The sequence below is a fragment of the Hypanus sabinus genome, chromosome 14 (assembly GCF_030144855.1).
Source record: "Hypanus sabinus isolate sHypSab1 chromosome 14, sHypSab1.hap1, whole genome shotgun sequence".
Lineage (NCBI taxonomy): Eukaryota > Metazoa > Chordata > Chondrichthyes > Myliobatiformes > Dasyatidae > Hypanus > Hypanus sabinus.
The window spans coordinates 8375333-8388385 of NC_082719.1; positions in this window are offsets into that span (position 1 = coordinate 8375333).

Here is a 13053-nt window from a genome sequence, read left to right on the forward strand (position 1 = left end):
AATTTTGATAATGTAATAACATAGAGAATATACACTATCAAGAGAAAATCTGCAGATGCAGGAAATCCAAGTATCTTGCCTGAAGCGTCAACTGGTTACTCTTTTCCACAGAAGCAACCTGGCTTGCTGAGTTCCTCCAGCATTTTTTGAGAATGTACACTAATAGATTCATATTTACTAGCCAGATTCTGAGTATGGTTAAAATCCAAAGGACAAGTAAACATTTGGCAGTAATGTACATGGCAGTCAATCACTTTCTGGAAGAAAGTTGTTATCTTCTAGGCCTGACGAGGGCATGACAGCTATTGAACCTCAAGGAGCGAGCAAAGGAACAAAGAGCTAATTAGCCTGCTTCTTTAATGCATTATTCTATAATTCTAAAACTTCTCAGATTATCTTTAGAGATGATCAAAATGTAGAAGGATGAGTTGATTCATTGATTTGAACCCATGCATGAAAATTTTATAAAGAGACATCATTGCCAATGGGAGCCAAGATATGTCAACAAATAGATGTGCACAGGACAAGGGAATTTCTGTTGAATACTCACAGCAGAGGTTTGGATGAGACTATCTGTTCATTTAGGAATGCTTGATTAAGGGATAAATGCTTGCTACAAAAGTTTGATGGCTTCTCTGTTTCAGATGAGCACATTTATAATATTGATAAAGCATAACCAGAATTTAATAGGCATGATAAAAGATCTGCCTGGGATTTAGTTTCCAGCACATGGAGACCCAAAAATATTTAGTTATTTCCCAATACAGTGTGGCAAAGGCCCTTCCTGCCCTCTGAACTACACAACCCCACCGACCCCCACCAAACCTGATTAACAATGACCAATTAACCTACCCAGCACATCTTTAGACTGTGGGAGGAAACTGGAAGACTGGGAGAAAACCCACAGGGAGGATGTACAGAGACCCCTCACAGAACAGCACTGGAATTGAACTCCAGTCTCTGACTTTGGAATTGAGGGGGTTAGCCTTTGAGGAGAGCAGATATATTCACTGAAATTCAGAAAAACAAGAGGGTATCTTAGAGAAACATAAAATTATGAAAGGGATTGAGTTCTACTGGTAATTGAGACTTGAACTAGAGGGCATAGCCTCAAGATTCGGGGGAATAGATATAGGTCAGCAATGAAGACAAACTGCTTTTCTGAGAGAGCAGTGAATCTACGGAACTCTATACTCAGAGACGCTGTAAAAGCAAACTCATTAAATACAGTTAAGACACAGTTCACATAGCAGGGGAATTAAGGGTTATGGGGGAAAGGCAGCTGACTCTATAGCCAAATCAGTATGAAAGAGCTGAGGATGAGCCAACAGGTTTACAAGTAGATGATATAAATGTATGGAAGGACAGGCAAATGTCAGGTACAACTGCAAACAGAGCGGAGTTAAGTTGTACCACAGAGGCAAAATTCTTAAAGGCGAAGAATGAGGTGGACGAACTCATGGCACAGTTAGAGATTGGTCAGTATGAGGTTGTGGGCACCACTGCGTTGTGGCTGAAATAAGGTCGTAGTTGGGAGCTTAACATCAAAGGATATTCTTTGTATAGAATGGACAAGCAGGAAGGCATAGGCAGTGGTTTGGCTGTAATGATAAAAGGTGACATAGGGCCAGAGAATGTTGAATCTTTGGGTGAATTTAAGAAACTGCAAGGGTAAAAAAAAACCATTGTGGGAATCACATATAGGCCTCCAAATAGTAGCCAAGATGTGGGGTTGAGACTGCAAAGGAAGCTGGAAAGGGCATGTGATAAGGATAATGCCACAATTATAATGGGGGCCTTCAATATGCAAGGGGATCAGGAAAATCAAGTTGGCATCGGATCACAAGAGAGGGAATTTGTTGAATGCGTACAAGATGGCTTTTTAGAGTAGCTTGTGCTCAAGCCTCAATGAACAGCATGGAAGATACAAGGTGGATGATCTTATTACAGATTGACAGGTATGTTTCAGCCATCACTGAGCCGTGGCTGAAGGATGGTTGTAGTTGGGAAATGAATGTCCAAAGTTAGACATTGCATTGAAGGAATAGGAAGGTAGGCAGAGGAAGTGGCGTGTCTCTGCTGGTAATGTCATCAAATCAGTAGAATGATGTGACATAGGATTGGAAGATGTTGAATCCTTGTGGGTTGAGTTAAGAAACTACAAGGATAAAAGGACCCTGATGGCAGTTATATACAGGCCTCCCAACAGTAGCTGGAATGTGGACCACAGGTTACAACAGGAAATAGAAAAGGTGAGTCAAAAGGGCAATGTTATGGTAGTCATGGGAGATTTTAACATGCAGGTTGGTAATGGATCACAAGAGAGTGAGGTTGTTGAATTCCTATGAGACAGCTTTTTAGAGCAGTTTGTTGTTGAGTCTACTAGGGGATCAGCTGTACTGGATTGAGTGTAATGTAATGAACCGGAGGTGATTAGGGAACTTAGGGTAAAAGAGCCCATAGGAGCCAGTGACCACAATATGACTGAGTTCAACTTGAAATTTGAGAGGGAGAAAGAAAAGTCTGATATAGCAATATTTCAGTGGAGTACAGGAAAATACAGTGGTATAAGAGAAGAGCTGACCAAAGTAAATTGAAAGGAGCCGCTGTCAGGGATGACAACAGATCAAAAATGGTATGTGTTTCTGGGAAAAATGAGGAAGGTGCAGGACATATGTGTTTGAAAACTGAAGGAATACACAAATGGCAAAATAGTACCACCATGGCTGACAAGGGAAGTCAATGCTAATGTAAAAACAAAAGAGAGAGCATTCAATAAAGTAAAAATTAGTGGGAGGACAGAGGATTGGGAAGCTTTTAAAAACCTACAGAGAGCAACTAAAAATCATTAGAAGGGACAAGTTGAAATATGAAAGCAAGCTAGCAAACAACCTCAAATTGGATAGCAAAAACTTTCAAGTTTTTAAAAATAAAAGAGAGATGAAATTGTATATAGGAGTGCTAGAAAATGAGGCTGGAGAAATAATAACAGGGGACAAGGAGATGGCTGATAAACTAAATGAGTATTTTGCATCAGGCTTTACTGTGGAAGACACTAGCAGTGTGCCAGATGTAGTGGTGTGTGACGGAAGAGAACTGAGTGCACTTACAATTACAAGGGAGAAGGTGCCTAAAAGCTGGAAGACATACATAAGTCACCCAGATCAGAGGAACTGCACCCTGTAGTTCTGAAGGCGGTAACATTAGAGATTGTGGAGGCATTGGTAATGATTTTTCAAAAAATCTTTGGACTCTGGCATGGTGCCAGAGGTCTGGAAAATTTCAAATGTCACTCCACTCTTTAAGAAAGAAGGAAGGCAGCAGAAAGAAAATTATAGATCAGTTAGCTTGAGCTCAGTGGTTGGGAAGATGTTGGAGTCAATTGTTAAGGATGAGGTTATGGAGTACCTGGTGACACAGAACAAGACAGGACAAAGTCAGCATGGTTTCCTGAAGGGAAAATCTTGCCTGAAAAACCCTTTGGAGTTCTTTGAGGAGATTACAAGTAGGATAGATACAGGGGATGCAGTGGACATTGTACATTTGGCCTTTCAGAAGACCTTTGACAAGGGGCCATACATGAGGCTGGTATTACGGGAAAGTTACTAACATGGTTAGAGCATTTGCTGAGTGATGGGAGGCAGCAAGTTAGAATATAAGGATCCTTGTTTGGTTGGCTGCCAGTGACTAGTGGTGTTCTGCAGGGGTTGATGTTGGGACCACTTCTTTCTATGCTGCACATCAATGATTTAGATAATGGAATGGATGGTTTTGTTACCAAGTTTTCTGATGATACAAAGATAGGTGGAGGGGCAGGTAGTGTTGAGGAAACAGGTAAGTTGCAGAAGGACTTAGATTAGGAGAATGGGCAAGAGAGTGGCAAAAGAAATACAATGTTGGAAAATGCATGGTCAGGCACTTTGGCATTTTCTAAATGCAGAGAAAATCCAAAAAGTTGAGATGCAAATGGACTTCAAGTCCTTGTGCAGAACACCTTGAAGTTGGTAGAGATTGTGGTGAGGAAGGCACTTATTTCAACAGGTCTAGAATAAAAGAGCAGGGATGTGATGCTGAAGCTTTATGTCATTGTTGAGGCCTCACCTTGAGTATTGTGAACAGCTTTGGACCCCTCATCTAAGAAGAGATGTGCTGGCATTGGAGAGGATCCAGAGGCAGTTTGCAAGGATGATTCTGGGAATGAAAAAGGGCTATCATATGAGGAACATTTGATGGCTCTAGGTCTGTACTGACTGGAATTTAAAAGCATGAGTAGGATCTCATTGAAACCTTTGGAATATTGAAAGGGCTAGACAGAATAGACGTGGAAAATATGTCTCCCTTGGTCAGGCAGTCTAGGACAAGAGGGCACCTCCTCAGGATAGAGGGAAGTCCATTTAAAACAGAGACAAAGGAATTTCTTTAGCCAGAGTGTAGTGAATTTCTAGAATTTCTTACCACATGCAGCTGTGGAGGCCAGGTCGCTGGGTGTATTTAAGGCAGAGATTGACAGGTTCTTGATTGGACATGGCATCAAAGGTTACATGGAGAAGGCCAGGGAATGGGGTAGAGGAAGGGGAAAAAAGAATCAGCACTGATTGAATGGTGGAACCGTATCAAGGGGCCAAGTGGTCTAATTCTGTGAAGGGAAATCTTGCTTGACAAAGCTGTTTGAATTTTTCAAGGAAGTAACTTGCAGGGTGGACAAAAGAGAGGCAGTGGATTTCATTTACTTGAATTTTCAGAAGGCATTTGATAAGAGGTCTCACATGAAGCTGTTTAATAAGATAAATTCCTATGGTGTTATAGGAGGTATACTGGCATGGATAAAGGAATAGCTGGAAGTCAGGAGGCAGCGAGTGGGAAAGCCTTTTCTGGCTGGCTTCTGGTGAATAGTGTTCCTCAAGTTTCAGTATTGGATCCGCTACTTCTCACATTATTTGTCAGTGATTTAGATGATGGAATTGATGGCTTTGTGGCAAAGTTTGTGGATGATATGAAGATTGGTGGAGGGGTAGGAAGTGTTGAGGAAGCAACGTGATTACAGCAGGACTTAGATAAATTGGAAGAATGGGCAAAAAATTGGCAGATGGAATACAGTGTTGGGAAATGTATGATAATGCATTTTGGTAAAAGGAACAATCGTGCAGACTATTATCTAAATTGGGAGAAAATTCAAACATCAGAGGTGCAGAGTGACTTGGGAATCTTTGAGCAAGACTTCCAGGAGGTTAATTCACAGGTTGAGTCTGTGATAAAGAAGGCAAATGCAATGCTGACATCAATTTCAAGGGAAATAGAATATAAAAGCAAGGAGACACTATAAGTCCATTAATGGACACTATAAGACACTAGTTGGGCCGCACCTGAAGTATTGTCAACAGTTTTAGGCCCCTGATTTCAGAAAGGATGCAACATCATTGGAGAGTCCAGAGGAGGTTTAGGAGCATGATTCCAGGAACAAAAGGCTTAACGTATGAGGAGCGTCTGGCACCTATTTACTGGAATTTAGAAGAATATGTGGGATCTCACTGAAACTGAGTACTGATAGGGGGGACAACCTACCTGTGAGAAATAAAAGTTGCCATGCCTCTGGCACAGAGCCTGGCCCTGTGGCTCAGCAGGGTAGGGAAAAGAAGAGGAAGGCAGCAGTGATAGGGGATTCTATAGTTAGGGGGTTAGACAGGCAATTCAGTAGATGCAAGAAAGAAATATGGATGGTAGTTTGCCTCCCAGGTGCCAGGGTCCAGGACGTTTCTGATCACGTCCACGATATCCTGAAGTGGGAAGGCTAACAGCTAGAGGCTGTGGTATGTACTGGTGCCAAAGACATAGATAGGAAATGGGTGGAGGTCCTGAAAACAAACTATAGGGAGTTGGGAAAGAAGTTAAGAAGCAGGACATCAAATCTCGTAATCTTGGGATTATTGCCTGTGCCATGCGACAGTGAGTATAGGAATAGAGTGAGGTGGAGGATAAATGCATGGCTGATAATAGTGGAGCGGGGGCAGGGATTCAGATTTCTGGATAATTTGGACATCTTTTGGGGGAGGAGTGACCTTACAACAAAGACTGGTTGCCTTTGAATCTGAGGGGGATCAATATCCTGGCAGGGAGGTTTGCTAAGGCTACTGAGGAGAGTTTAAACTAGAAATGCTGGGCTGGGGGCGGGGGGCGGGGGAACCAAACAGAAGAGACGAAGGAAGAGGCAGTTAGCTCACAAATCGAGAAAGCTTGTAGACAGTGTGAGAGGGAGGATAGAGAGGTGACAGAAGGGATATGCTCAGACTGATGGTTTGAGATGTGTCTATTTTAATGCAAGGAGTATCGTGAACAAAGCAGATGAGCTTCGAGCGTGGATCAGTACTTGGACTATGATGTGGCCATTACAGAGAATTGGATGGCTCAGGGGCAGGAATGGCTACTCTGAATGTCAGGCTTTAGATGTCTCAGAAAGGACAGTGAGGGAAGCAAAAGAGGTGGGGGCATGGTACTACTGATCAGAGGTAGTGTCACATTTGTAGAAAAGGAGGAAGTCATAGACAGATTGTCTACTGAGTCTCAATGGGTGGAAGTTAGCAACAGGAAGGGGTCAATAACTCTACTGGGTGTTTTTTATAGTGACAGAACCATTGAGGAGCAGATAGGGAGACAGATTCTGGAAAGATGCAATAACAACAAGGTTGTTATGGTGGGAGATTTTAATTTCCCAAATATTGATTGGCATCTCCCTAGAGCAAGGGGTTTAGATGGGTGTGTTCAGGAAAGTTTCCTGTCACAATATGTAGATAAGCCTAGAAGAGGAGAGGCTGTACTTGATCTAGTATTGGGAAATGAACCTGGTCAAGTGTCAGGTCTCTCGGAGGGAGAGCATTTTGGAGATAGTGATCACAATTCTATCTCCTTTATCATAGCATTGGAGAGGGATAGGAACAGACAAGTTAGGAAAGCATTTAATAGGAGTAAGGGGAAATATGAGGCTATCAGGCAGGAATATGGAAGCACAAATTGGGAACAGATGTTCTCAGGGAAATGCACGGAAGAAATGTGGCAAATGTTCAGGGGATGTTTGCGTAGAGTACTGCACAGGTACATTCTAATGAGACAGGGAAAGGATGGTAGGGTACAGGAACCATGGTATACAAAGGCTGTTGTAAATCTAGTCAAGAAGAAAAGCTAGAAAATGTTCAAAAACTAGGTAATGATAGAGATCTAGAAGGTTATAAGGCTTGCAGGAAGGAGTTTAAAAATGAAATTAGGAGAGCCAGAAGGGGCCCTGAGAAGGCCTTGGTGAGCAGGATTAAGGAAATCCCCAAGGCACTCCACAAGTATGTGAAGAGCAAGAGGATAGGAAGTGAGAGAATAGGACTAATCAAGTGTGATGGTGGAACCAGATGAGATAGTGGAGGTACTTAATGAATACTTCGCTTCACTATTCACTATAGAAAAGGATCTTGGTGATTGTAGAGATGACTTACAGCAGGCTTTAAAGTTTGAGCATATAGACATAAAAGAAAGAGGATATGCTGGAGCTTTTGGAAAGCATCAAATAGGATAAGTTGCCGGGACCGGATAAGATGTACCCCAGGATACTGTAGGAGACGAGGGAAGAGATTGTTGAGCCTCTGGCGATGACCTTTGCATCATCAGTGGAGAGGTTACAGAGGATTAGAGGGTTGCGGATGTTGTTCCCTTATTGAAGAAAGGGAGATAGCCCAGGAAATTATAGACCAGTGAGTCTTACTTCAGTGATTGGCAAGTTGATTGTGAAGATCCTGAGAGGCAGGATTTGTGAACATTTGGAGAGGCATAATATGATTAGGAATAGTCAGCATGGCTTTGTCAAGGACAGGTCGTGCCTTATGAGCCTGATTGAATTTTTTGAGGATGTGACTAAACACATAGATGAAAGTAGAGCAGTAGATGTAGTGTATATGGATTTCAGCAAGGCATTTGATAAGGTGACCCATGCAAGGCTTAGTGAGAGCATAAGAAGGCATGGGATCCAATTGGACATTCGTTTATGGATCCAGAACTGGCTTGACCACAGAAGGCAATGAGTGGTTGTAGATGTGTCATATTCTGCATGGAGGTTGGCGACCTGTGGTGTGCCTCAGGGATCTGTTCTGGGACCCCTTCTCCTTGTGATTTTTATAAATGACCTGGATGAGGAAATGGACGGTTGGGTTAGTAAGTTTGCTGATGACACAAAGGTTGGGGGTGTTGTGAATAGTGTGGAAGGCTGTCAAAGGTTAGAGCAGGACATCAATAGGATGCAAAACTGGGCTGAGAAGTGGCAGATGGATTTCAACCCAGGTAAGTGTGAGGTGGTTCATTTTGTTAAGTCAAATTTGATGGCAGAATATAGTATTAATGGCAAGACTCTTGGCAGTGTGGAGATCCGAGGGACCTTGGGGTCTGAGTCCATCGGACACTCAAAGATGCTACGCAGGTTGACTCTGTGGTTAAGAAGGCATATGATGCATTGGCCTTCATCAATCGTGGGACTGAGTTTAAGAGCTGAGAGGTAATGTTGCAGCTATTTAGGACCCTGGTCAGACCCCACTTGGAGTACTGTGCTCAGTTTTGGTTGCCTCATTACAGAAAGGATGTGGAAACTATAGAATGTGTGCAGAGGAGATTTACAAGGATGTTGCCTGGATTGGGGAACATGATTTATGAGAATAGGTTGAGTGAGCTTGGCAGAGTGAACGAAGGATGAGAGGTGACCTGATAGAGATGTATAAGATGATGAGAGGCATTGATTATGTGAATAGTCAGAAGCTTTTTCCCAGGACTGAAATGGCTAACACGAGAGGGCTCAGATTTAAGGTGCTCGGAAGTAGGTCCAGAGATGTCAGGGGTAAGTTTTTTATGCAGAGAGTGGTGAGTGAGTGGAATGGGCTGCCGGCAGCTGTGGTGGAGGTCGATACGATAGGGTCTTTTAAGAAAGTCCTGGATAGATACATGGAGGTTAGAAAAATAAAGGGCTATAGGTACCCCTATGTAATGTCTGAAGTAAGTACTTGTTTGGCACAGCATTGTGGGCCGAATGGTCTGTATTGTGCTGTAGGTTTTCTATGTTTCCACGTTTCCATGAAACCTACTGAATGTTGAAAGGACTAGATAAGGTGGATATGGAGAGCATGTTTCTTTCGGTGGCAGTATCCAGAACTAGAGGGCACAGCCTCGAATTTGAGGGGTGACCGTTCAGAGCAGAAGCAAGGAGGAATTTTTTCAGTCAATGAGTGGTGAATCTGTGGAATACTCTGCCACAGACTGTGGTGCAGGCTAAGTTCGTGGTTATATTTAAAGTGGATGTTGGGCATCAAGGGATATGAGGGCAGGTTTATGGAGTTGAATGGGATCTGCAATCAGCCATGATGAAATGGTGGAGTGGCCTAGTTCTGCTCCTATGTCTTTTGGTCTTATTGAATGGCAGAATAGGCTTGACAGGTCAAATGGCTGACTCCTGCTCCTATTTCAATGCTCTTATGCTGTGGAGATAGATTCTGGAATTTGTTCCCTGCTGATGAAGGAGTAGCAATTTAGTCTCAAACGTGTGGTGTATGACTTGGGAGGGGACGTCAAGCCAGTGTTATTTCCATGTGCTTCTTGGCTTTATCCATAAAGCTGGTGATTTTCTGCTATGAGCCTTGGAGATGATAGACAAACTGGCTGCAGTATATTAAGCTAGAAGCTGTGTTCTCTGTGGTGATAAACTTCTGGAGTTTTTTCAGATGATGGAAAATGATTTGAAAAGATGGGACCAAGTCCTCACCGAAAAATACCCAATCACTGACCTATACCTGTAGCCATTGTATTAATATGACAGATCCTGTTAAACTTCTGAGCAAAGGTGGCACCTCCAATTTTAATACAGCATCTGGAGATACAACAGTGCAGAGTATCATGGAACCCTGCTGAATATTCAGCTTCTCTCCTGTTGCTTGCACTTTATCTCCTTTTACGCAGTCCATGCTTCAATGTCTTTCCGATCTTTGCTTGTCAGCAGGGAGTAGTAGTTTATTACCTGAGGGGATGAGAATGGAAAGGAAGAACATGAGAAATAGAAGCAAATTTTATAATTTCATCCCCCAAGCCTGCTTCACCATTCTTTGAGATCATGGCCCATCTTGTCTTAGCCTTGACAATTTCCTGTCTGATCCCCACAGTCACTGATTCCTAAAGATTCTGAAAATGTATCTGTCACAACCTTGAATGCACTTTGTGATTTAAAGTACAGAATTCTAAAGATTTACAATTCTCTGAGAGACTCAGTTCTCCATCTTTTAGTCTTAAAATCCAGACTCGACAGTTTGGGAAGGATATATAATTCCTAGAGAAGGTGCAAAAAAGGCTTACTGAAATGTCTTGAGGAATGAGGGATTTCATCCAGGGAACCAATTTTTACAGGAGTACCATTGTGGACGTTCTGACCAGATGTACCATCATATATATGGGAATTGCAAGCCATGTGACCATAAGGCCCTACAAAGAATTGCAAGGACCACCGAGGGGTTCATCAGGGTCTCTTTTCCACCCATCTATTTATCAGAAGTGCTGCAGATGCAGGCCCCTTAGTATTTTAAAGGAATCTTCCCATCTGTCCCACGATCTATTTGACCCCCTACCATCAGGCAGGAGGTACTGTAGCATGAGGACAAGGACTGTTAGAATGGGTAACAGCTTTGCCCACAAGTCTGTGAGACTACTGAAAGCCCTGTTCCAACCCAGGTTTCATCATTTACAAAGCATCAGTAGCGTTATACTGTTTACTTTTTAGCTTGTGTTGTAAATGCATCTTATGCTAAATGTCAATCTTCAGGAATATATTTATTATTTGTTGATTTATTTCTGGTAATATTACTTTGTGTGGTGTGTGAGTTGTATGTACTGACTTGTGCACCTTGGTCCAGAGGAACAATGTTTTCATTGATAATATACATGTTTACAGTTGAATGACAATAACTATGAACTTGAATAACTTTGACTTTAGACAATAGTGTAAAACAGCTGATATTCGATTAAGCAAGGTATAATCTCTAAATGGCCTGGATTTTGCTGATGGATGTGCGCCCATTAAGGCACACTCCCCAAGCCCCCATTGATTCACTTTCTCTATGGATAAACAACAGCCATCATTCATTCCTCCTCAATCATGTACTGTCTTACTCCTCTCCACAGAGGGTCAGATTCAACATGGTAGTATAGTGGTTCACACAGTGCTTAATTGTACCAACAACTTGGGGTTCAATTCCCACAGCTGCTGGTAAGACGTTTGTATGCTCCCCCCATGACTCTGGGTTTTCCCACAGTCCAAAAAAGTACCGGCTTGTAGATTAATATGTCATTGTAAATTGTCCCGTGATTAGGCTAGGATTAAATGGTGCAGTGGGGTTCAAAGGGCCAGAAGGGCCTATTCTACACTGTATCTCAATAAATAAAGCATTTGAAGTAGCACAACATTAAGGGCAGAAGAGCCTGTAACACACACTCAAAATGCTGGGGCAACTCAGCAGGCCAGGCAGCATCTATAGAAGTAAGTACAGTTGATGTTTTGGGCCAAAACCCTTCAGCAGGACTGGACAGAAAAAGAGCCTGTAATAATGTGTGTATTGTTCTGTGTCTCTCTTTCCTCTTTATATTGGCTATTTTCTCTCTCCACTTTCAGTCCTGATGCAGCATTTTAACATATCCTTTCCCTGTATGGACACTGCCTGAGCTACTTATTTTTTAAACAGCAGATTTCAGCTTCTATATTCTCTGCTGCTTCCAATGGAATTCAAGATACTTGTTTCAAATGGCTGTGTTGTTGAGGTCCTTCCCTTTTATTGCAACTGTATCTTCCTAATGTGGCAGAATTCTGTGAATACCTCATTCCTAAACCACAAACCCCAGAGGCAATGATCTTTTGCTAGATAGATGCATGAGTAATGCTTCTGGAATACGCTTTGTAGACAGTGCTGCTGGTTCAAGTCTCCTCTTCTTCATCCTCCTGTAGCATGTTACCCTCTTGGTCCATAGCTCACTAACCAGGTCATGAGCAACTCTGATGGGATACAACTGAAGTGCATCCATGTAGTCCACAAGATATTCAGTCTTTATGAAATGATTTGTTCACGACAGTAGTTAAAAGTTAAACCTCAGCAATATCATAGAAATTGCAATCAACCCTCAACATACCAGAAACCAATTGAGAATCCCTTCAAAAGAGCATTTGAGTAACAGTAACTGCTGTTCAATACCAGCAAATCACATATGTTCTTCATAATGAGTTTTAAGTTGATTGACATGGCCTAGTTGTTGTCAAATCAGTTCTGCACAAGTTCTTCCATAATCATTTATATACTTTGTGTGTGTGTGTGTGTGTGTGTGTGTGTGTGTGTGTGTGTGTGTGTGTGTGTGTGTGTGTCTGTGTGTGTGTGTGTGTGTGTGTGTGTGTCTGTGTGTGTGTGTGTGTGTCTGTGGTATGTAAGAATACATACTCTACAATGCTTGACAAAATAATCAACACTGTGACTGTTGCTGAAAGACAGTATGAGATACCAACTAGTGATATTTTTTTTTGCCATGTGGGATGCCTAAAGAAAGCAATAATGAAGAAAATAATTTTCCATAAATAAAACAGCAGAGAGGTCAGCTGCCAGATTTACTCCATATGTCAAAGATCAGAAGACAAATCTACAAGATTAGTGCATTCAGGCCGTAGATGACAGAATAGAAAATAGATGACAGAATAGTCATTGAGTTTTAAGCAATTTGAATCGTCACAATTCCTACTATTATTTATAAGAAAAATATTAGTATTTTATGGTCTTTGGTGAATTATTTATCAATTTTCCAACTAAAATGATTATTTTGCAAATTCATTCATCTGACAAGCAGATCTTCAATTTAAAACAAAACTGAAGGTGAACCTATTGCAATCAATATATTAAATTGTTTTGGTGTGCTTCATTGATTAATAATATGGGGGCCAGCAGAGGTGAGACCAAACTCTCCAATTTAACAAAAACAAACACAAAATGTAGATGCTGTTAATTCAAGACAAAA